General features: G+C 45.0%; 2 pseudogenes; one reads left to right on the top strand and one right to left on the bottom strand.

The window, feature by feature from the left end:
• The window catches only part of LOC139273618 (zinc finger protein 135-like), a 62,695-nt pseudogene extending 60,716 nt beyond the window's left edge, over positions 1 to 1,979 (bottom strand).
• Positions 1,980 to 2,865: 886 nt separating this feature from the next.
• On the top strand, positions 2,866 to 18,525 carry LOC139273625 (zinc finger protein 436-like; annotated as a pseudogene).
• The last annotated feature ends 3,268 nt before the right edge of the window (positions 18,526 to 21,793 follow it).

The following is a 21,793-nucleotide window of genomic DNA, read 5'->3' as shown; positions in this document are numbered from 1 at the left end:
TCTGAGGGTTGTAAATCTGTGGAATTCACTGCCTCAGAGAGCTGTGAAAGCTGGGACATTGAATAAATTTAAAACAGAGATAGACAGTTTCTTAACCGAGAAGGGAATAAGGGGTTATGGGGAGCGGGCAGGGAATTAAACCAGAGTCCATGATCAGATCAGCCATGATCGTATTAAATGGCGGAGCAGGCTCGAGGGGCCTCATGGCCATACATTTGCTCCTATTTCTTACGTTCTTATGTAAATTTGAGGTCATCCAAAACTCGGCAGCCCATGTCCTAACTTGCACCAAGTCCCGATCACCCATCACCCCCGTGCTCGCTGACCTACATTGGCTCCCAGTTAAGCAATGCCTCGATTTCAAAATTCTCATCCTTGTTTACAAATCCCTCCATGGCCTCACCCCATCCAATCTCTAATCTGTAATCTCTTTCAGCCTCACAATGCCACGTGATGTCTGCGTTCCTCAAAATTGGCCCTCTTGAGCATTCCTGATTAGAACTGTTCAACATCGGTGGCTATGCCTTCAGCTGCCTGGGCCCTAAGCTCTGGAACTCCCTCCCTAAGCCTCTCTGCCTCTGGACATTTCTTTCCCCCTTTAAGATGCCCCTTAAAGCTACTCTTTGACCAGATTTTGGTCATCTGCTGTAATTTCTTCTTATGTGGCTAGGTGTCAAATTTATTTGCTTTGTCTTATAACACTGAAGTGCCTTGGGACATTTTACTATGTTAAAAGCGGTATATAAATAAAGTTGTTGTTGTTGAAAGCAATGGGAGCTCATACAACCAGAGCTCCCATTATTATCAATGAGAATACTAGATGTCCATTGGTGGTCCGGGTCCACGTGATCCTAGGATACAAATACATACCTGGAAGACATGTTCCTGTACACTGCACTACGAAACTCAGACTCCGACCACAATCCTATGTTCCTCTGAGACCACCAGGCAATTTTTTTTTTAATTCTGGACAGATGCGGTCACCCAAAAGAAGCTTCCAACCACAATTTTCCACCCAAAGTATTTGTTTAATTTCTTTGCCATTTCCTTGTTCCGCATTATAATTTCTCAGCCTGTAGGGGACTCACATTTACTTTTGCTAATTTTTCCTTTTTAACATACCTACAAAAGGATTTACATTCTGTTTTTATGTCTCTCGCTAGTTTACTCTCATTTTCTATTTCCCCTTTCTTGATCAGTTTCTTGGTCCTCCTTTGCTGAATTCTAAAATGCTCCCAATCCCCAGGCTTACTGCTCTTTTTGGCAACATTATAAGCTTCTTCCTTTGATCTAAAACTATCTTTAACTTCACTTCTTAGTCACGGTTGGACCACCTTTCCTGTGGGGGTCTTGTGCCTTAAAAGGAATGTAATTATTGTAAATTATGTATTAATTCTTTAAAGCAAGCCATTGCTTATCTATCTTGATACCTCTTAATGTAATTTCCGAATCTATCTTAGACAACTCACCCCTCATACCTAAAAAGTTTGCTTTGTTTAAATTTAAGACCCCAGTTTCGGATTTAACAAAATCACTTTCAAACTTAATGTAACATTTTATCATATTATGGTCATTCTTCCGTTGCCAGCACGTCCCATGTACAAATAAACAAAATAAACAAGACTCACTGTTAAAAGTTGTTGCTGTTAATAATCACAAATCACTTTTTACAAATCACTCCAGGGCCTCGCCCCTCCCGATCTCTGGAATCTGTTGCAGTCCACAAGATGTCTGCACTCCTCAAATTCTGCCCTTTTGACCATCCCCGATTATAATCGCTCCACCATCGGTGTCCGGCCCTTCAGCTGCCTGGGCCCCGAGTTCTGGAACTCCCTCCCTAAACCTCTCCGCTTCTTTCCTACTTTCAGACCCTCCTTAAAACCTACCTCTTTGACCCAGCTTTTGGTCATCTGCCGCAATTTCTTCTTCTGTAGCTCGGTGTGAAATGTATGTTTTTTATCCGGCGCAGGCGCACGGCGAGCGGTCCCGCCCCACAGCACCGACGCCACCTGTGACGTCTCTAGGTAACGGTTAAACGGCCGCAATTTTTGAAATCAGGAACTACGTGACCCCCGAGCTGCCTAGCGCGCCTTCATCACAGTGGGCGGGGCTCTGCGGCGCTGCCGACTCCTATTGGTGAGAGTGGCTGGCAATCTGCTTCGTGCAGCCAACAGACGACCGGGAATTCTCTGAAGGTCATTAATTTATGCAGAACGCGCTCTGTGCTCGGTGCCACTCTCCATCAGTCCCCGGATGCCGGGCAGTTTGCTGCAACCAGCGGTTGGACAATGTGGGGAACCGGGGGCAGCAGGGAACCGGACTGATGGTGGGCGGCTGGGGCCGGGGCAGAGCGCACGGCCGGCGGGCGGGGAGGGTGCGGTGAGTCTGTGAGGGAAAACATCGAACTGAACACACAGCCCTGGAGCTCGGTTTGGGGACATGCGGGAGATAGACTGAAACTTCCAGTGAGATCAGACATTGTGTATCCCGGGGGCCCAGTGAGATCAGACAGTGTGTAATCCGGGGGCCCGGTGAGATCAGACAGTCTGTAACCCGGGGGGCCCAGTGAGATCAGACAGTGTGTAACCTGGGGGCCCAGTGAGATCAGACAGTGTGTAACCCGGGGGCCCGGTGAGATCAGACAGTCTGTAACCCGGGGGGCCCAGTGAGATCAGACAGTGTGTAACCCGGGGACCTGGTGAGATCAGACTGTGTGTAACCCGGGGCCTAGTGAGATCAGACAGTGTGTAACCCGGGGCCCAGTGAGATCAGACAGTGTGTAACCCGGGGGCCCAGTAAGATCAGACAGCGTGTAACCCGGGGAGGATGGGCCCAGTGAGATCAGTTAGTGTGTAATCCGGGGAGAATTCTGGTGATTTTCTGTAAGTCCAGACGGGCGGGACAGGAATCTTGAGGAATAGGATAAAATCAAACAGAAATACTGGACATAGACTTTTCTGAAACATTGGAAAAACACTTTACACTACATTCCACTTCACAACATTAATATTCTTCTAATTTTCTGCCCTTTCATAATTAGATCTCCCGGTGAATGGCGGAGTGATTGAGAAAGTTCCACAGCTGGAAGGAAACAGGGATTGTGGACTGAGGAACAACAGCAGGTGAACCAGCACAGGATTGTGAGAGCACCAACCCCAGTGAGCCCCTTCCGATTGAATGCGCTTCAATAGATTGACTGGGGAGAAAGGTAAGAGAAAGTGCCATTTACTCAGATACACACCGGTCCTGTAGACAGTACACACAGGTTACAAGGTAAGGCAGGAAATGAGACTGGGAGAGACTGACCACCGAGCACAATTATCCAGCATGAGGCCGTGCAATGGGATGTGAAGTGAGATCACTTTCTGTCTCTAAACACACAGTCACAGTGAATCTTGTGTGTGTTTTAGAGTAAAGGGCTTTGATCTAAGAGGTGACTCCAGTTTGAGGCAGAGACCAGCAGATGGACCCGTCTCTGTACATTCGGTGGGGCTGAACTCACACCGACACCATCAGATCTCAATGTTCAAATATTTCCCATCTGGTGAGAAAGCCATTGGAAAGATTGAACTGGAAGCATCATAGTCAATTCATTGATCACGATGCACAAACCAATCTGAAATACCAGCACGGCCTATTACTGACAGAATCAATTATTCATTCATGAACATTTGGAATTAACAGAAAATATATTGATAAGTACTACTATTGAAGCATTGATCACTCGAGGTATGTAGTATTCTAATATACTGAAACACAGATATGGAGAGTTGCAATTTATTAATTGGCGTCGTACTTGACCCTGAGATGAGCTTCCGAACCCATATTCCCTCAATCACCAAGTACGTTTACTTCCAGCTCCATAACATCGCCGGTCTCTGCCCCTTCCTCAGCTCAACTGCTCAAACCCTCATCCATGCCTCTGTTACCGCTACATTGGACTATTTCCAATGCTCTCCTGATCGGCCTCACACCTCGCACTCTCCGCAAGCTTACGCTTATCAAAAATACTCCTGCCCGTATCCTTACTCAAGAACACAAGAAGTAGCAGCAGGCGTAGGCCATACGGCCCTTCCGTCTGCTCCGCCATTCAGTAAGATCTCTATTCAATACAGAATTTCAAAGATTCACAACTCTTAAGTGAAGAAATATCTTATCTCAGTCTTAAATGGCCGATCTCTTATCCTAATACTAGGACTCCTAGCTCTAGACTATCCAGCCCTTGTCAATTCTATGTTTCAATTATATCACCTTCCATTCTTCTAAACTCCAGAGAATATAGGCCTATTCGACTCAATCTGTCCTCAGCCCTCTCATCCCAACTTGTACCAATTTCCATTCACCCATCACCCCTGTGCTCACTGAACTACATTGGCTCCTGCTCCATCGATTTCAAAATGCTCAACCTTGTTTTGAAATCCGTCCAGGACCTTGCCCCTCCCGATTGCTGTAACCTCCTCCAGCCCTGCAACCCTCAGAGATATTTGCATTCCTCCAATTCAGGCCTCTTGAGCAGCCCCAATTTTCATCCCTCCAATATTGGTGGCCATACCTTCAGCTGCCGAGGCCATAAGCTCTGGAATTCCCTCCCTAAATCTCTCCACCTTCAAAATGCTCCTTAATACCTATCCTTTTGAACAAGCTTTTAATCCTGTTGTAGTATTTCCTTACGTGACTGGGTATCAAATTCTGTTTGCTAACGGTCCTGTGAAGTGCCTTGGGACATTTTACTATGTTTAAGGCTCGATATAAATGCAATTTGTTGCTGATAACTGAAGATATTTTAAATTGTAAAATAACAAAACTGCAGGTATGGGGAATTGCAATAGACTGATAACTGCAGAGGAAGAGGATTGTTTTGTATTGCTAACAGCATGAATTATTTTAACGTGAGGTGGCCATTGCACACCGGCTACCACAAGGGCTTGGCAGAGCAAGGTCTTGGTCCAATGGCAAGGGGATCCAAGACGGCTGGACACCAAGCTCTGCTGCTTGTTTCCTCTGGTACTGACACTCACGGGTACATTTTTCTCTGGCACTGACTCTCACTGGGGTACAGTTTCCTCTGGCACTGACTCTCACTGGGGTACAGTTTCCTCTGGCACTGACTCTCACTGGGGTACAGTTTCCTCTGACACAGATTTACTGTGTATCTAATTCGTGCTGTCCCTGCCCTGGGAGTGCTTGATGGGACAGTACAAAGGGAGCTTCGCTCTTTACCGAACCCGTGCTGTACCTGACCTGGAATTGTTTGTTGGGACAATGTAGAGGGAGCTTTGCTCTGTATCTAACCCGTGCTCTACCTGCCCTGTGAGCTTTGATGGGTCGCTGTAGGGGAAGCTTTCCTCTGAATCTTACCTGTACTCTACCTGCCCGAGTTGTATCTGATGGGACAGTATAGAGAGAGGTTTACTCTGTATCTCATCATCATCATTAGCAGTACCTTGAAACATAGAAAATAGGAGCAGGAGTAGGCCATTCGGCCCTTCATGCCTGCACCAGCATTCAATATGATCATGGCTGATCATGCAACTTCAGTGCCCCATTCCTGCTTTCTCTCCATACTCCTTGATCCCTTTAGCTAAAAGGGTCACATCTAACTCCCTTTTGAATATAACTAATGAACTGGCCTCAACAACTTTTTGTGATGGAGAATTTAACAGGTTTACAATTCTCTGAGTGAAGAAGTTTCTCCTCATCTCGGTCCTAAATGGCTGACCCCTTATCCTTAGGCTGTGACCCCTGGTTCTGAACTTCCCCAACATTAGGAACATTCTTCCTGTGTCTAACCTGTCCAATCCCGTCAGAATGTTATATTTTTCTGTGAGATCCCCTCTCATTCTTCTAAATTCCAGTGAATATAAGCCTAGTCAATCAGTCTTTCTTCATATGTCAGTCCTGCCATCCCGGGAATCAGTCTGGTGAACCTTCGCTGCACTCCCTCAATAGCAAGAATGTCCTTCCTCAGATTAGGAGACCAAAACTGTACACAATATTCAAGGTATTGCCTCACCAAGGCCCTGTACAACTGCAGTAAGACTTCCCTGCTCCTATACTCAAATCCTCTCGCTATGAAGACCAACATGCCATTTACCTTCTTCACCGCATGCTGTACCTGCATGCCAACTTTCAATGACTGATGTACCATGACACCCAGGTCTCATTGCACCTCCCCTTTTCCTAATCTGTCACCATTCAGATAATATTCTACCTTCCTGTTTTTGCCACCAAAGTGGATAACCTCACATTTATCTACATTATACTGCATCTGCCATGCATTTACCCACTCACATAACCTGTCCAAGTCACCCTGCAGCCTCTTGGCATCCTCCTCACAGCTCACACTGCCACCCAGCTTAGTGTCATCTGCAAACGAGGATGACTTGCTTCCACGCCAAAAAAGGATGAGTTCACAGGTGTTTCAATGAAGGACCTAATATTCCAGATCCTGAACTACATCCTGAAGGGTGGAAGATGCCTGTGCGTGGCTTTTTTTAACGTGTGGCCGTTGCACGCCAGCCACCACATGGGAAACTCAGTATCTAATCTGTGCTGTGCCTGCCCTGGCATTGTTTGATGGGACAGTGTAAATGGAGGTTTACTCTGTATCTAATCCGTGCTGTTACCTGCCTTGGGAGTGTTTGACGGGACAGTGTAAATTGGGCTTTATGCTGTATCTAATGTTTACTGTACCCGCCTTGGAAATATTTGATGGGACAGTGTGGAGGGAACTTTACGCTGTATCCAATCCATGCTATATCTGTCCTGTGAGTGTTTGATGGGACAGTGTAGAGAGAGCTTTGCTTTGTATTTAACCCGTGCTGTACCTGCCCCTGAAGTGTTTTTGGGACAGTGCAGAGGGAGCTTTACTCTGCACCTAACCCGTGTTGTACCTGCACTGGGAGTGTTTGATGGGATAATGTAGAGGGAGGTTTACTGTATATCTAACCTGTGCTAACCTAGCAAGTTGTGAGGAGGACGCAAAGAATTTACAAACAAATATAGATAGGCTAAGTGAGTGGGCAAAGCTTTGGCAGATGGAGTATAATGTGGGAAAATGTGAGGGTATCCATGTTAGTAGGAGTAATAAAAAAGCAAATTATTATTTAAATTGTGAGAGATTACAAAATGCGGTGGTACAGAGGGATCTGGGGGTCCTTGTACATGAAACACAAACATTTAGCATGCAGTTACTGCAATTAATTATGAAGGCAAATGGAATGTTGGCCTTTATTGCAAGGGGGATGGAGTTTAAAAGTAGGGAAGTCCTGCTCCAACTGTACATGGTATTGGTGAGACCACAACTGGAGTACTGCGTACAGTTTTAGTCTCCTTATTTCAGGAAGGATATACTTGCACTGGAGGCAGTTCAGAGAAGGTCACGAGGTTGATTGCTGAGATGAAGGGGTTGTCATAATGAGAAAGGTTGAGCAGGTTGGGCTTGTACACATTGGAGTTTAGAAGACTTAGAGGTGATCTTATTGAAACGTATAAGATTCTGAGGGGGCTTGACAGGGTAGATACAGAGAGGATGTTTCCCCACGTGAGGGAATCTAGCACTAGGGGGGGCATAGTTTCAGAATAAGGGGTCGCTCATTTAAAAGGGAAATCAGGAGGTGTTTTTTCTCTGAGGGTTGTGAATCTTTGGAATTCGTTACCTCAGAGAGCTGTGGGGGCTGGGTCATTGAATGTATTTAAGGTGGGGATAGACAGATTTTTGAAAGATAAGGGAGTCAAGGATTATGGGGAGCGGGCAGGGAAGTGGAGTTAAGGCCTGAATCTGATCAGCCATGATCTTATTGAATGGCGGAGCAGGCTCGAGGGGCCAAAATGGTCTACTCTGCTCCTATTTCTTATGTTCCATACCTGCCCTTGTTGATTCCTGGATTCTTTTATCTCAATCTGGTTCAGCAAAATTACTGAAACGAATACCGTTTGTGCTTTAAACAAAGCAAGCTTTTATTTAAAAAGCAAATCCCGATCGGGGACTTTATCAGACAGAAGGAATGCAAGTCTGTTCGAACGCACTCACTTCCTACGGACAAAGTGACGTTACATTGTAAAGGGACGATGGTTATACATTTTCGGCAAAAGATAACAAGATAGGGCCAGAGTGACATCCCAGCTCAGCCCATCTCTTTTGATCCCTCCTTCCCTTTGTCCACTCATAAGCCGACCCAAGCATGGTCCGATTTTAAACAAAGACCTTCTGTCAATGTTTCAGGTTAATAACATGATTTAATAAGACCTTGAGGTTTTTCTGCAAGCTGTAGGTTTTGTTTCAATATGTGTTAGTGTTGTAACATTTCCAGTCTCGAGTCTGAGATGTCATGGCTATTCCTCCATGAATTGTTTGTTAGCTTATACTGTCTCTATAGAATTCCCACGTTCTCAACTTCAATGTCTCTATACATTTTTAAACATTCACACCCTTGGAGTGATGGATGGGACAGTGTAGAGGGAGATTTGTTCTGTATCTAATACTTGCTGTACCTGCCCTGGCAATGTTTGATGGGACAGTGTAGAGGGAGTATTACTCTGTATCTAACCCATGCTGTATGTGCCCTGGTACTGTATGATGGGACAGTGTAGAGAGAACTTTACTCTCTGCATAACCCGTGCTGTGTGGATATGTGAAAATGTATAAGCAATAAAGACAGTGAAGTGAACTGGATATTAAATGTATACAGACATTAAAGTCGAGAAGTTGAGAACGTGGGAATTATATATGGACAGTATAAGCTAACAAAGAATTAATGGAGGAATAGCCATGAAAATCTCAGACTCGAGACTGCAAAATGTTACAATACTAACACATATTGAAACAAAACCCACAGCTTGCAGAAAAACCTCAAGGTCTTATTAAATCATGTTATTAACCTGAAACATTAACAGAAGGTCTTTGTTTAAAATCAGACCATACTTAGGTCGGCTTATGAGTGGACAAAGGGAAAGAGGGATCAAAAGGGATAGGCTGAACTAGGATGTCACTCTAGCCCTATCTTGTTATCTTTTGCCGAAAATGTATAACTGTCGTCCCTTTACAATGTAACTTCACTTGTCTGTAGGAAGCGTGTACGCTCTTTCAAGAGAGTACTCCTTCTGTCTGATAAGTCTCGGCCGGTAAGAAATAAAGACTGCTTTGTTTGAAGCACAATCGGTATTCGACTCAGTGATTTCACTGAACCAGATTGAAGGAAAAGAACTCAGAAATCAACATTTGGTGTCAGAAGTGGGATCTCAACGGACGACTGCCGAAAACTTGCGAATTAAGAGCCAGACTAGCCTTGGACGAGACGAGGGGAAAGTGGCCACTGGAGTAAGTATATTTTCAATACTGCTCCAGTTTCCCCCGGTTTCAAAAGTCTGAGGAAAGTTTAGCCACTTGCTGGTTCTCAGGTAGTGTCTGAACGAGATCCAGGACAATCTGATGAATACCTTTCAAACTTAGAATCGGGATAGAGATAGGGAAATTGCGCGGTGACGCAAACCAAGCGGCGACTCGGAAAGATAAGTTAGAATAGGTAACCTGCCTAGGTTCGAGGCCCAGTGTCTGTGTGGGTTCGAGGCCCAAGTAAAACCGCGCGGCAACGCGGAGAGAGAGAGAATCGCGCGAACCGCGTAGGGAAACGCGGAGGTTAGGGAATTACGTAAAATTAAGCCGCGGGACTGTGTAAATTTTAAATTGTACTTGCGCCAGGTACGGCGTCGATCTTGTATATCACTTGGTCCTCCTAGGCTCTGGGTAAGATAACTGAAACCACCACGGGGCGACGTGGAGACAATCAGGACTAATTAGGACCCTGATCCAACGTGCGGCAACACAGGATGGGTAATTTAGATAAAACTACGAATTCCCTGAAAGGTCATGGATCCAAAAATTAATAGGAAAGAAGAGAGACTCTTGTGAACGTCTGTTTTAAATGAGAAATGCTTGTGTGATTTTTACTGTGGGAAAAAAAAAGCCGGGGAGTTGTGGTTTGTTTTAGCTCCACCCACTTTTTCAAACAGAATAAAAGTTTTTTTTAACCCTTCGTAGTGTTGTCCTGTATGTGGGAAGTTTAAGAGTGTGAACCTTATTGAATTACAAAGTTTGAATCGGGATTTTGAGATATTCAGAGAAGGCACAGAAAATACTGAGATGGATTCAAAAGGATTCAAAAAAAATATTATATTAAATAACACGACCTTGAGGCTGGAACAATTGAGATAACGAAAAGCAGTCCACAGCCTACGTGTAAATGTCAACAATTGTAATTAAGTGCTGTTTGGAGGGCAGTGTCATTTATTTAAAATTTTGTACATCAACAACAATAGCAGGAATCAGTGAGTGTAGATGAACGTGCCAGACTTCCCTCTAGTTATGGAAAAGACAGAAAAAAAAGATGTAACTTACTAAATAGGTGCTGGAAAAAAAAATGTGTTCTGAGATTTTAAATTATGAGAAAAATTCCACTGCAGTCTAAAAAAAATCACTCCTGTCGAGTTGGCAGAAAAACTCCATTAAATTAGGGCTTTCATTGACAGAAGGAAGACATATTAAAAACCGTAGACGTCTTAAAGAAAGAGTGCACGCACGAGAAATGTATTCAGAGTTCCACTGGGACCTCTGAGAAATGTATCGATAGACTACTTAGTTAAAATGGTTGGCTTTGCATTGACCGAGGCTGATGACCAAATTGAATTTCAGTAAACAAATAGCTATTAAAAATTTGTGGTCTCGTTTTAAATCAATTAAAAAAATATCTTTGGCAAGTACTTGAATAAGAAGTTAAAAAATATTGGAGTTTAATCAAATGCTGCCTTTCCTGATGAAAAGATTTTTTTTTCAGATGGTTACGTGAAGTCACGTAATGACATCAGGTCTTCTTACAAACCTGTAAAGGAGTTAACCCTTTCCATTGACAGCCATTTCATACTGAACATTATCAATTTGGATTTCTTAATAGAAAAAAGACTCACCTAACAGAGGAATGGTGCGATAGTCAGAATAAAAATAAAAACAGAACTAGCTTATGTAATAATACTTGCCTGATACAATAAAGAAATAGATACTCAAACAAAACAAATTGAAGAGTTAAAAGGCTAAGATAAATAAGCTGAAAGGGATCCACAAACCCAACTTAACCCTGACCTCCGATTTCACGGAGTGACCTCGACATGCATGGATATAATGCAGAATCAAGGGACCTGTGGGCCCTGGTAAAGCAAACCCTGAGCCCAACTGAGCATGCCCGATTTCTAACTCACCTAGGACGTGCTACTCATGATGCATTGTTGGTTACTCACCCTAACGATGTCCAGGATCGCCTAAACGCTATCTTTAATGCTCTCACCACGACCCTTCAGAAGCCCATCAGTATGGCCGCAGTATTAGAAACTAAACCCAAACGAGAAGAAACTGCCGATGAATTCATGGAAAGATTTATTGAAATATACGGAAGTCAATCAGGAGATAATGCCTTCAGGGCAGGAGAGGATTCTCCTCAATTCTGCGCTATCCTACTTCAGTGCCTGCCCAATTCTATTGCTCACGCTATCCGGACAAATAATATGAATTGGGCAGATATCAGTGAAGCGCAGATGGAAAGGGTGGTTAAATATTATTGGCAGGAAAAGAAAGGAGAGGGGGGAGGTACGCCCCCAACCCAGGTCAAGACTGAATACATGACTAGAAAGGAAGAGCCGCCTCGGGTGGAAGGACCAAAACCCGACCCAAGGTGATACCAGATGGAACCGCAGTGTTGCGTGCAGGGTTGGGTGGATAAACAGGGATACGGTTATATCAAACACCCAAATGGCCCGGGCCCTGCTAATTACGGACCGCCCTACTGTCCTCGGCCTGGTATGGGAAGACGAGATGGATGCTTTATTTGTGGGCAAGAAGGACATTGGAATAGAAATTGTCCCTCCCGTCAGCACGAAAAAGGAAGAGGAGGGGGGCAAGGGGGGAAGAGGACGGGGATCTTACACTAACTTCTCCCAGAACAAACCCTTTGGCCACCGTCCCCCGATTCTTATTGACTGCGCAACTTGATTGTGCAGGGACCCTCCCCGGATGACAAACCGATGATATTGTTAAAAATTCGGAATGAGTGGCAACCCTTCTTGATAGATACGGGAGCCTTCATGTCTTCTGTACAATCAAAGCTTAAACTCCCCACCTTCACTGAAACACAGGAACTGTCAGGATTCCTGGAACAAGTATCTACATTCCCGGTGTCAGAACCGGTTAAAATGGGTTACCAGGAAGAATCGGTGGAACATCGATTTGTTATCACAACCAATCTGGACTGCAACTGTGAATGTTTAAAAATGTATCGAGACATTGAAGTTGAGAACGTGGGAATTGTATAGGGACAGTATAAGCTAACAAAGAATTCATGGAGGAATAGCCATGAAAATCTCAGACTCGAGACTGCGAAATGTTACAACACTAACACATATCGAAACAAAACCCACAGCTTGCAGAAAAACCTCAAGGTCTTATTAAATCATGTTATTAACCTGAAACATTAACAGAAGGTCTTTGTTTAAAATCAGACCATACTTAGGTCGGCTTATGAGTGGACAAAGGGAAAGAGGGATCAAAAGGGATAGGCTGAACTAGGATGTCACTCTAGCCCTATCTTGTTATCTTTTACCGAAAATGTATAACCGTCGTCCCTTTACAATGTAACTTCACTTGTCCGTAGGAAGTGTGTACGCTCTATCAAGAGAGTACTCCTTCTGTCTGATAAGTCTCGGCCGGTAAGAAATAAAGACTGCTTTGTTTAAAGCACAATCGGTATTCGACTCAGTGATTTCACTGAACCAGATTGAAGGAAAAGAACTCAGAAATCAACATTGTACCTGCCTTGTGAGTGATTGATGGGACACTGCAGAGGGAGCTTTCCTCTGTATCTATCCCATACTCTACCTGCCCTGTGAGCTTTGATGGGTTGGTGTAGGGTAAGCTTTCCTCTGTATCTAACCCGTACTCTACCTGCCCTCGTTGTGTTTGATGGGACAGTGTAGTGGGAGCTTTCTGCTATATCGAATCCGGACTGTACCTGCCCGAGGAATGTTTGATGGGGCAGTTTAGAGGGAGATTTGTTCTGCATCGAACCCATGCTGTACCTGCCCTGGCATTGTTTGATCGGGGAGAATAGAGGAAGCTTTACCTTCTGCCTAACCCATGCTTTACCTGCCCTTGGAGTGTTTGTTGGCCGGTGTAGAACAAGCTTTACTCTGTATCTAACCTGTGCTGTACCTCCCCTGGGAGTGTTTGTTAGGGAAGTGTAGAGGGATTTTTACTTTGTACCTAACCTGTGCTGTACCTGCTCTGGCATTGTTTGATGGGCCAGTATAGAGGTATCCAACTTGTGCTGTGCCGGCCCTGGGAGTATTTGATGGGACAGTATAGAGGGAGCTTTACTAAGACCCGAGGTTGCAAGCCATCAGATCCAGGGGGCTTTTCCACCTTTCATCCCATTATTTTACTGAACACTTTTTCTTTAGTGATTGCTTTAAGTTCCTCCCGCGCTATAGCCGCTTGATTATCTATTATTGGGGTGTTTTTAATGTCTTCTACCGTGAAGACTGATACAAAATATTTGTTCAAAGTCTCTGCCATTTCCCTGTTCCCCATTATTAATTCCCCAGTCTCATCCTCTAAGGACCAACATTTACTTTAGCTACCCTATCCTTTTTACATACCTGTAGAAGCTCTTTTTATATTGCTTGCTAGTTTACTCTCATAATCTACCTTCCCTCTCTTTATTATTTCTTTAGTCATCATTTGCTGTTTTTAAAAACATTTGCCAATGCTCTGGCCTCCCACTAACCTTGGTCACTTTGTATGCCATTGTTTTCAATTTGATCCCATCCTTTACTTCCTTCATTAACCGAGGCTAGTTCTCTCGTCGCTTAAAGTCTTTCTTTCTCACCGAAATATATTTGCTCGTGGCTCAGGTAGTAATCCAGAGATTATTGCCTTTGTGGTTCTGCTTTTTAATTTAGCCCCTAGCTGCTCAAAATCCTTCAGCAGAACCCCTTTCTTTGTTCTACCTATGTCATTGGTACCTACGTGGACCACGACAACTGGATCTTCCCCCTCCCATTCCAATCCCTCTTCAGCCCAGAGGAGATGTCCTGAACCTTGGCACTGCGCAGGCATCACAGCCTTCGGGACTCACGCACTCGGCTGCAGAGAACAGTATCTATCTCCGAAACTATACTGTTTCCGATCACTACAACATTTCTTTTTACTCCCCCTACTTGAATGGCCTCCTGTACCATGGCACTGTGGTCAGTTTGCTCATCCTCCCTGCAGTCCCTGCCCTCGTCCAAACAGGGAGCAAGAATCTCGTACCGTTGGACAATTGCAAGGACTGAGGCACCTCCATCACTATCTCCTGGGTCCGCATAGCTGCCTCGCTTGTAGCCACACCATCCTGTCCCTAACCACGGACCAAATTTAAATTAATTAATCTAAGGGGTGGGACTGCTTCCTGGAACACAGGGTCCAGGTAACTCTCCCCCTCCCTGATGTGTCGCAGTGTCTGCAGCTCGGAATCCAGCTCATCAACGCGGAGCCGAAGTTCCTCGAGAAACCAACACCTACTGCAGATGTGGTCGCCGTGGACCTCAATGGGGTCAACCAGCTCCCACATGCAGCAGCAGTAACACATCGCCTGCCCTGCCATCTCTAATGTATTTAATTAATTTTTCACATTTTGAAAGTTTAGATTTTTAATCCCAGCTCTTAATTTAAACCAATGCCGAAGAAAAGAGAGAAAAACTGACCAACCAATCACTTCCCTGCTTTTCTGCGACATCACATTTTGAATCTTTTTACTTCTTATCCTCCCAGGTCACTTGGTGCTGTTTCGGCTGTCTGCTCGGCTGACTCACGCCCTTTGTAGGCTTACCGTTGCTCCGGCTCTTGTGCCCTTTCCAAAGGGATGGGCGCAAGTCTTTTTTTCCACTCGTGTTGATTCTTTCATCATCTGCTGCAGGCACAGTCTGGCAGCTGTCCTTCAGCACTCGGCCAGCTCAGTCAGTAGTGGTGCTACCGAGCCAGTCTTGATGGACATTGAAGTCCCCCACCCAGAGTACATTCTGTGCACCTTGCTACTCGCAGTGCTTCTTCCTAGTGGTGTTCAACATGGAGGAGCACTGATTCATCAGCTGAGGGAGGGCGGTGGGTGGTCATCAGCAGGAGGTTTCCTTGTCCATGCTTGACCTGAAGCCAGGAGACTTCATGGGGTCCGGAGTCGGTGTTGAGGACTCCCAGGGCCACACTCTCCCGACTGTATACTACTGTACCGCCACCGGTGGGACAGGACATATCCAGGGAGGTGATGGAGGAGTCTGGGACATTGGCTGAAAGATATGATTCTGTGAGTATGACTATGTCAGGCTGTTGCTTGACTAGTCTGGGCCATCTCTTCCAATTTTGGCACAAGTCCCCAGATGTTGGTGAGAAAGACTGGGCTGGGTGTGCCGTTGTCGGGTCCGTAGCCGGTGCGGAGGTCGATGCCGGGTGGTCCGTCCGGTTTTATTCTTATTGTTTTTCGTAGCGGTGGATCAATTGATGAATCAATATGATCTTATTGAATGGTGGAGCAGGCTCGAGGGGCCAAATGGCCTACTCCTGCTTCTAATTCTTATGTGCTTATTCCCTAGCCCAGATCCTGTCTCTATATTAAGAGCAATGATCCCAACACTAACCCTGGGGGACACCACTGTTTACATCCCTCCAGTCTGAAGAACATCCATTAACCACTACTCTCTGTTTTCTGCCCTTTACCCAACTTCCTCTCCACGCGGCCCCACTCCCTTTAATACCATGAGCCTTAATTTGATCAACAAGCCTCCTGTCCGGCACCTTATCAAACACCTTTTGACAATCCATCTACACAACATCCACTGTATTTCCTTTCTCTGTGTTATTTCCTGCAATAATCCCTGCTGTCTGTCCTGAATGAATCCCTTTCACTACCAAATGTTGCAACGTTTACTTCTGTAACCAGAATCTACCCGCGCAGGGGTAAAGCGCTCTATCAATGACACCAGGAGCCCAGACACGGGACCGGGCTGTGCTCTGAACAGGCGCAGTGCCAGTGGTGGAGGTGGAAGAGACATTCCGCGAGTCAGTAGGAGCTTGTGGGCTCAGCGGAGGAATTAGACCCCTGGGTGGGCTGGGCAGCTTCATAAACACCTGGTGTAGGCCCCAGGCACCTAATATGAGCCGGCAGGACACATGTTTGACTCGCGATGATGGACCCGACTGCTCGGGGTAACTAGCCGAATTATTAGACATGATCAGCGTGCTTGCGCGGCCATCTTGGTACAGGAACAGAGGGTGGGCGGTGCTTTAGGGTCCCAGTGACCTCGAGAGAAAATCATTTCCTCATTTATTCTCAGTCTGCACAGACGGGATGTAGAACTGAACCCAACCAGAGAAGAGGGAGTGAGAAAACTGCAGATGGAAGAAAGAAATGATGGAGGTGGTGCGATGAGTTTGGATTTCAGCACAGGGTGGAGGGAGAGTGTGTGGGATGGGAATTTACAGCTTTGGGGAACAAGAGAGGAAAGAATGTTCCATAAAAAGTAGAATTGTCTGTCCTCAATTTCTATCCTGCACTTCCAGTGCTGACTTTCGTAAACACCTTTTACAGGATATTAGAAGAAGAGGATTTACAGACAGGAAAATCGAACCAATTGTATCAAGATCTGACAGAGTCACTCGATTCACTTGAATATCATCGGCCTTTGAATGTGAAAGGAGAAACGTTTGTCTGCTCTGTCTGTGGGAAAAGATTTCAAACATCAGTGTGACTGGAAAAGCACTGAGACACACACACCCGAGTGAGAGTGTTCTAGTGCACTGATTGTGGAAAGAGCTTCAACCAGTTACACAGCCTGAAAAAACATCGCACTATTCACAGCGGGGAGAAACCATACACGTGTTCTGTGTGTGGACGAGGCTTCAACTGATCGTCAAACCTGGAGAGATACAAGGACACCTGCACCATGGAGAATCCGTGGAAATGTGGAGACTGTGGGAAGGGATTCAATTGCCCCTCTGCGCTGGAAACTCATCGACGCAGTCACACCAGGGAGAGGCCGTTCACCTGCCCCGCGTGTGGGAAGGGATTCACTCGTTCATCCCACCTCACTGAACACCAGCGAGTTCACACTGGGGAGAGGCCGTTCACCTGCACTGTGTGTGGGAAGGGCTTCACTTATTCATCCTGCCTGCTGGCACACCAGCGAATTCACACTGGGGAGAGATCGTTCACCTGCTCCGTGTGTGAGAAAGGATTCACTTGTTCATCCAGCTTGGTGAGACACCAGCATGTTCACACAGGGGAGAGGCCGTTTACCTGTCCCGTGTGTGGGAAGAAATTCGCTGCATCTTCACACCTCATTGAACACAAGCGTGTTCACACTGGGGAGAGACCGTTCGTCTGTCCCGTATGTGGGAAACGGTTTGCTAAATCATCTCATCATCTGAGTCACCAGCGAGCTCACACAGGAGAGAGGCCGTTCATCTGCTCTGTGTGTGGAAAGGGATTCACTAATTCATTCAAGCTTCATGCTCACCAGCGTATTCATACCGGGGAGAGACCTTTTACCTGTTCTGTGTGTGGGAAGGCATTCACTCGTTCATCCCACCTCACTGAACACCAACTTGTTCACACCAGTAAGAGACCGTTTAAATGTTCTGACTGTGAAAAGAGCTATAAAAGCAGAAATTAACTGATGAAAACACCAACGCACTCACACTGGGGAGAGGCCGTTCATCTGCTCCGAGTGTGGGAAGGGCTTCACTCTTTCATCCAACCTGCTGACACACCAACGCATTCACACTGGGGAGAGGCCATTCATCTGCTACGAGTGTGGGAAGGGCTTCACTCGTTTATCCAACCTTCAGTCACATCAGCGAGTTCACAAGTGACTGCAGGGGTTGGACTCTGCTTTTATTGTTGCAGTTAATCACATCCAGGACTGAACCATGTTCACTCGGACAGTTGGAGTTTGTTGCTGCTGGTGTAATTAATCCCTATAACTGGGCTGGAGTTTAATTTTCTAGATATCATAGAATCATAGAATGGTTACAGCACAGAAGAAGGCCTTTCGGACCATCGAGCCCGTGCCGGCTCTCTGCAAGTCCCACTCCCCGCCCTTTCGCTGTAGCCCTGCAATTGTTTTATTTCAGGTACTTATCCAATTCCCTTTTTGAAAGCCACGATTGAATCTGCCTCCACCAGCCTTACAGGCGGTGCATTCCAGATCCTAACCACTCGCTGCTTAAAACAAAGTTTTTTCTCATGTCGCCTTTGGTTCTTTTGCTAATCACCTTGAATCTGTGTCCTCTGGTTCTCAATCCTTCCGCCAATGGGAATATTTTCTCTCTATTCTGTCCAGACCCCTCATGATTTCAGAGCACCTCTATCAAATCTCTTCTCAACCTTCTCTGTTCTAAGAAGAACAACCCCAGCTTCACCAGTCTATCCATGTAACTGAAGTCCCTCATCCCTAGAATCATTCTTGTAAATCTTTTCTGTCAAACAACGATCAAATAAATCAGCTTTGTTTCCTACATACAGTGAGTCGATTCCTTGATTTCTCCACGAGGAGACTAATTGATGTCCTGTTATCGACTGTTCCTTTTCTCCTTTGTATTTATAAAGTGCCTTTCACGGCCTCTGTTTTAGTGATGTTGGTTGAGGGATAAATGTTAGCTTGGACACCAGAGAGATTTCTTCGAAATAACGTCATGGAATCTTGTACGCCCACTTGAGAGGTCAGATGGTTCTGATTCTCAGAAGATCAAGATGTAGGTCAGTTTGGGTGGAGATAAGAAATAATAAGGGAACAAAGTCACTGGTGGGAGTAGTCTATGGGCTCCCTATCAATAGCTACACTGCAGGACAGCATATATATCAAGAAATAATGGAGGCTTATAAGAAAGGTACTGCAATAAGCATTGACGATTTAAATCTTTATATTGATTGGATATATCAATATAAAGATTAGGTGGCCTTGAGGAAGAGTTCATAGAGTGTATTCGGGATGTTTTCTTAGAACAATGCGCTATGGAACCAACCAGGGAGCAGACTATTTTAGAATTGGTAATGTGTAATGAGACTGGGATTAATTCATGATCTCATAGTAAAGGATCCTCTTGGGAAGAGTGATCATAGTATGGTAGAATTCCAAATTCGGTTTGAGGGTGAGAAACTTGGGTCTCAAAATAGTGCCCTGAAAAATAAAGGCAATTACAAAGGAAGGGTAAGACAGTAGATAAGGAGCAGCAGACATTTAAAGAGATATTTCATAACTCAGCAAAGATATATTCCAATGAGAAAGAAAGACTCTAAGAAGGATGAACCATCCGTGGCTAACTAAGAAGTAATGGGTGGTATCAAATTGAAAACAAAGGCATACAATGTTGCGAAGATTAATGAAAGGCCAGAAGATTGGAAACTTTTTAGAAAATAGTAAAGGACGACGGAAAAAAAGGGAATAGATTGAGAGTAAACTAGCAAGAAATATAAAAACAGACAGTAAGAGCTTCTACAGGTATATAAAAAGGAAGCGAGTAGCTAAGTTGGTCCTTTTAGAAGATGAGACTGGGGAATTAATAATGGGAAACAAGGAAATGGCAGAGAATTTGAATAAATATTTTGTATCGGTCTTCACTGCAGAAGACACTGAAAGCATCTCAATAATTGATAATCAAGGGGCTATTGGGAGGGGAGAACTTAAAACAATCACTATTGCTAGGGAGAAAAGGTACTAGGCAAACTAATGGGATGAAAGATGGACAAGTCCCCTGGACCTAATAGCCTGCATCCTAGGATCTTAAAAGAAGTGGCTGCAGAGATGGTGGCCACATTGGTTGTAATCTACCAAAAATCCCTGGATTCTGGAGAGGTCCCAGCAGATGTAATTCCCCTATTTAAGAATGGAGGGAGACAGAAAGCGGGAAACTGCAGACCAGTTAGACTAACATGTCATTGGGAAAATGCTGGAGTCCATTATTTAGAAAATCATTATGCAGTCAAGCAGAGTCAGCATGGTTTTATGAAAGGGAAATCATGTTTGACAAATTTGATGGCGTTCTTTGAGGATGTAACGAACAGGGTGGATAAAGGGGAACCAGTAGATGTCATGTATTTGGATTTCCAGAAGGCACTCGATAAGGTGCCACATAAAAGGTTACTGCACAAGATAAGAGCTCACGGGATTGGGGGTAATATATTAGTATGGATAGAGGATTGGCTAACACACAGAAAACAGAGCGTAGGGATAAATGGGTCATTTTCAGGCTGGCAAACTGTAACTAGTGGGGTGCCACAGGGATCAGTGCTGGGGCCTCAACTATTTACAATCTATATTAATGACTTGGATGAAGGGATCGAGTGAATGTAGCTAAACTTGCTGATGATACAAAGATAAGTGGGAAAGCAAGTTGTGAGGAAGATGCAAATAAAGGGATATAGATCAGCTCAGTGAGTGGGCAAAAGTTTGGCAGGAGTATAATGTGGGAAAATGTGAGGTCATCCACTTTGGTAGGAAAAATAAAAAAGCAAATTATTATTTAAATGAGGAGAGATTAGAAAATGCTGCAACACCGAGGGATCTGCGGTACTTGTGCATGATGCACAAAAAGTTAGCATGCAGGTACAGCGTAATTAAAAAGGCAAATGGAATGTTGACCTTTATTGCAAGGGGGATGGAGTATAAAAGTAGGGAAATCCTGCTACAACTACACTGTTGGTGAGACCACACCTGGAGTACTGCGTACAGTTTTGGTCTCCTTATTTAAGGAGTGATATACTTGCATTGGGGGCAGTTCAGAGAAGGTTCACGAGGTTGATTCCTGAGATAAAAGAGTTGTCTTATGAAGAAAGGTTGAGCAGGTTGGGCCTATATTCATTGGAGTTTAGAAGAATGAGAGGTGATCTTATTGAAACGTATAAGATTCTGAGGAGGCTTGACAGGGTAGATGCAGAGAGGATGCTCCCCCCCCCTGTGGAGGAATCTAAAACTAGGGGTCATAGTTTCAGAATAGGGGGTCGCCTATTTAAAATAGAGATGAGGAGTAATTTCTTCTCTCAGAGGAACATGAACCTTTGGAATTCTCTGCCCCAGAGAGCTGTGGAAGCTGGGTCATTAAATATATTTAAGGTGGAGATAGACAGATTTTTGGGAGTCGAGGGTTATGAGGAGTGGGCAGGGAAGTGGAGTTGAAGGCAAGATCAGATCAGATCAGCCATGATCTTATTGAATGATGGAGCAGATTCGAGGGGCCAAATGGCCTACTCCTGCTCCTATTTCTTATGCTCTTATGGGGCCTCATGTGAAAGACGGCACCCCTCACAGTGCAGCGCTCCCTCTGCACTGCATTGGAATGTCGGCCTAGATTTTATGCTCCATGCTCTGGGAGTGGACTTGAACCCACAACCTACTGACTCAGAGACTACCACTGAGCCACGACTAACACCGCATTGCTCGGGATTATTTGAGTTCTCTTGCCGTCTGTTACTCCCACAGACAAGTCCGAGCTCCCCATACCTTCAAGAGTGCCTCTCCTAGCCTTGCGATCAGAGAATCATAGAAATTTACAGCACAGAAGGAGGCCATTCAGCCCATCATGTCCGTGCTTGCTGACAAAGAGCGTTCCAGCCTGATCCCACTTTCCAGCTCTTGGATCATAGCCTTGTAGCTTACGGCACTTCAGGTGCATATCCAAGTACTTTTTAAATGCTATGAGGGTTTCTGCCTCTACCACCCT

This window comes from Pristiophorus japonicus, chromosome 9, assembly GCF_044704955.1.
Source record: "Pristiophorus japonicus isolate sPriJap1 chromosome 9, sPriJap1.hap1, whole genome shotgun sequence".
NCBI lineage: Eukaryota > Metazoa > Chordata > Chondrichthyes > Pristiophoridae > Pristiophorus > Pristiophorus japonicus.
The sequence above is the reverse complement of the archived record's forward strand: the minus strand, read 5'-3'. Positions and strand labels throughout refer to the sequence as shown.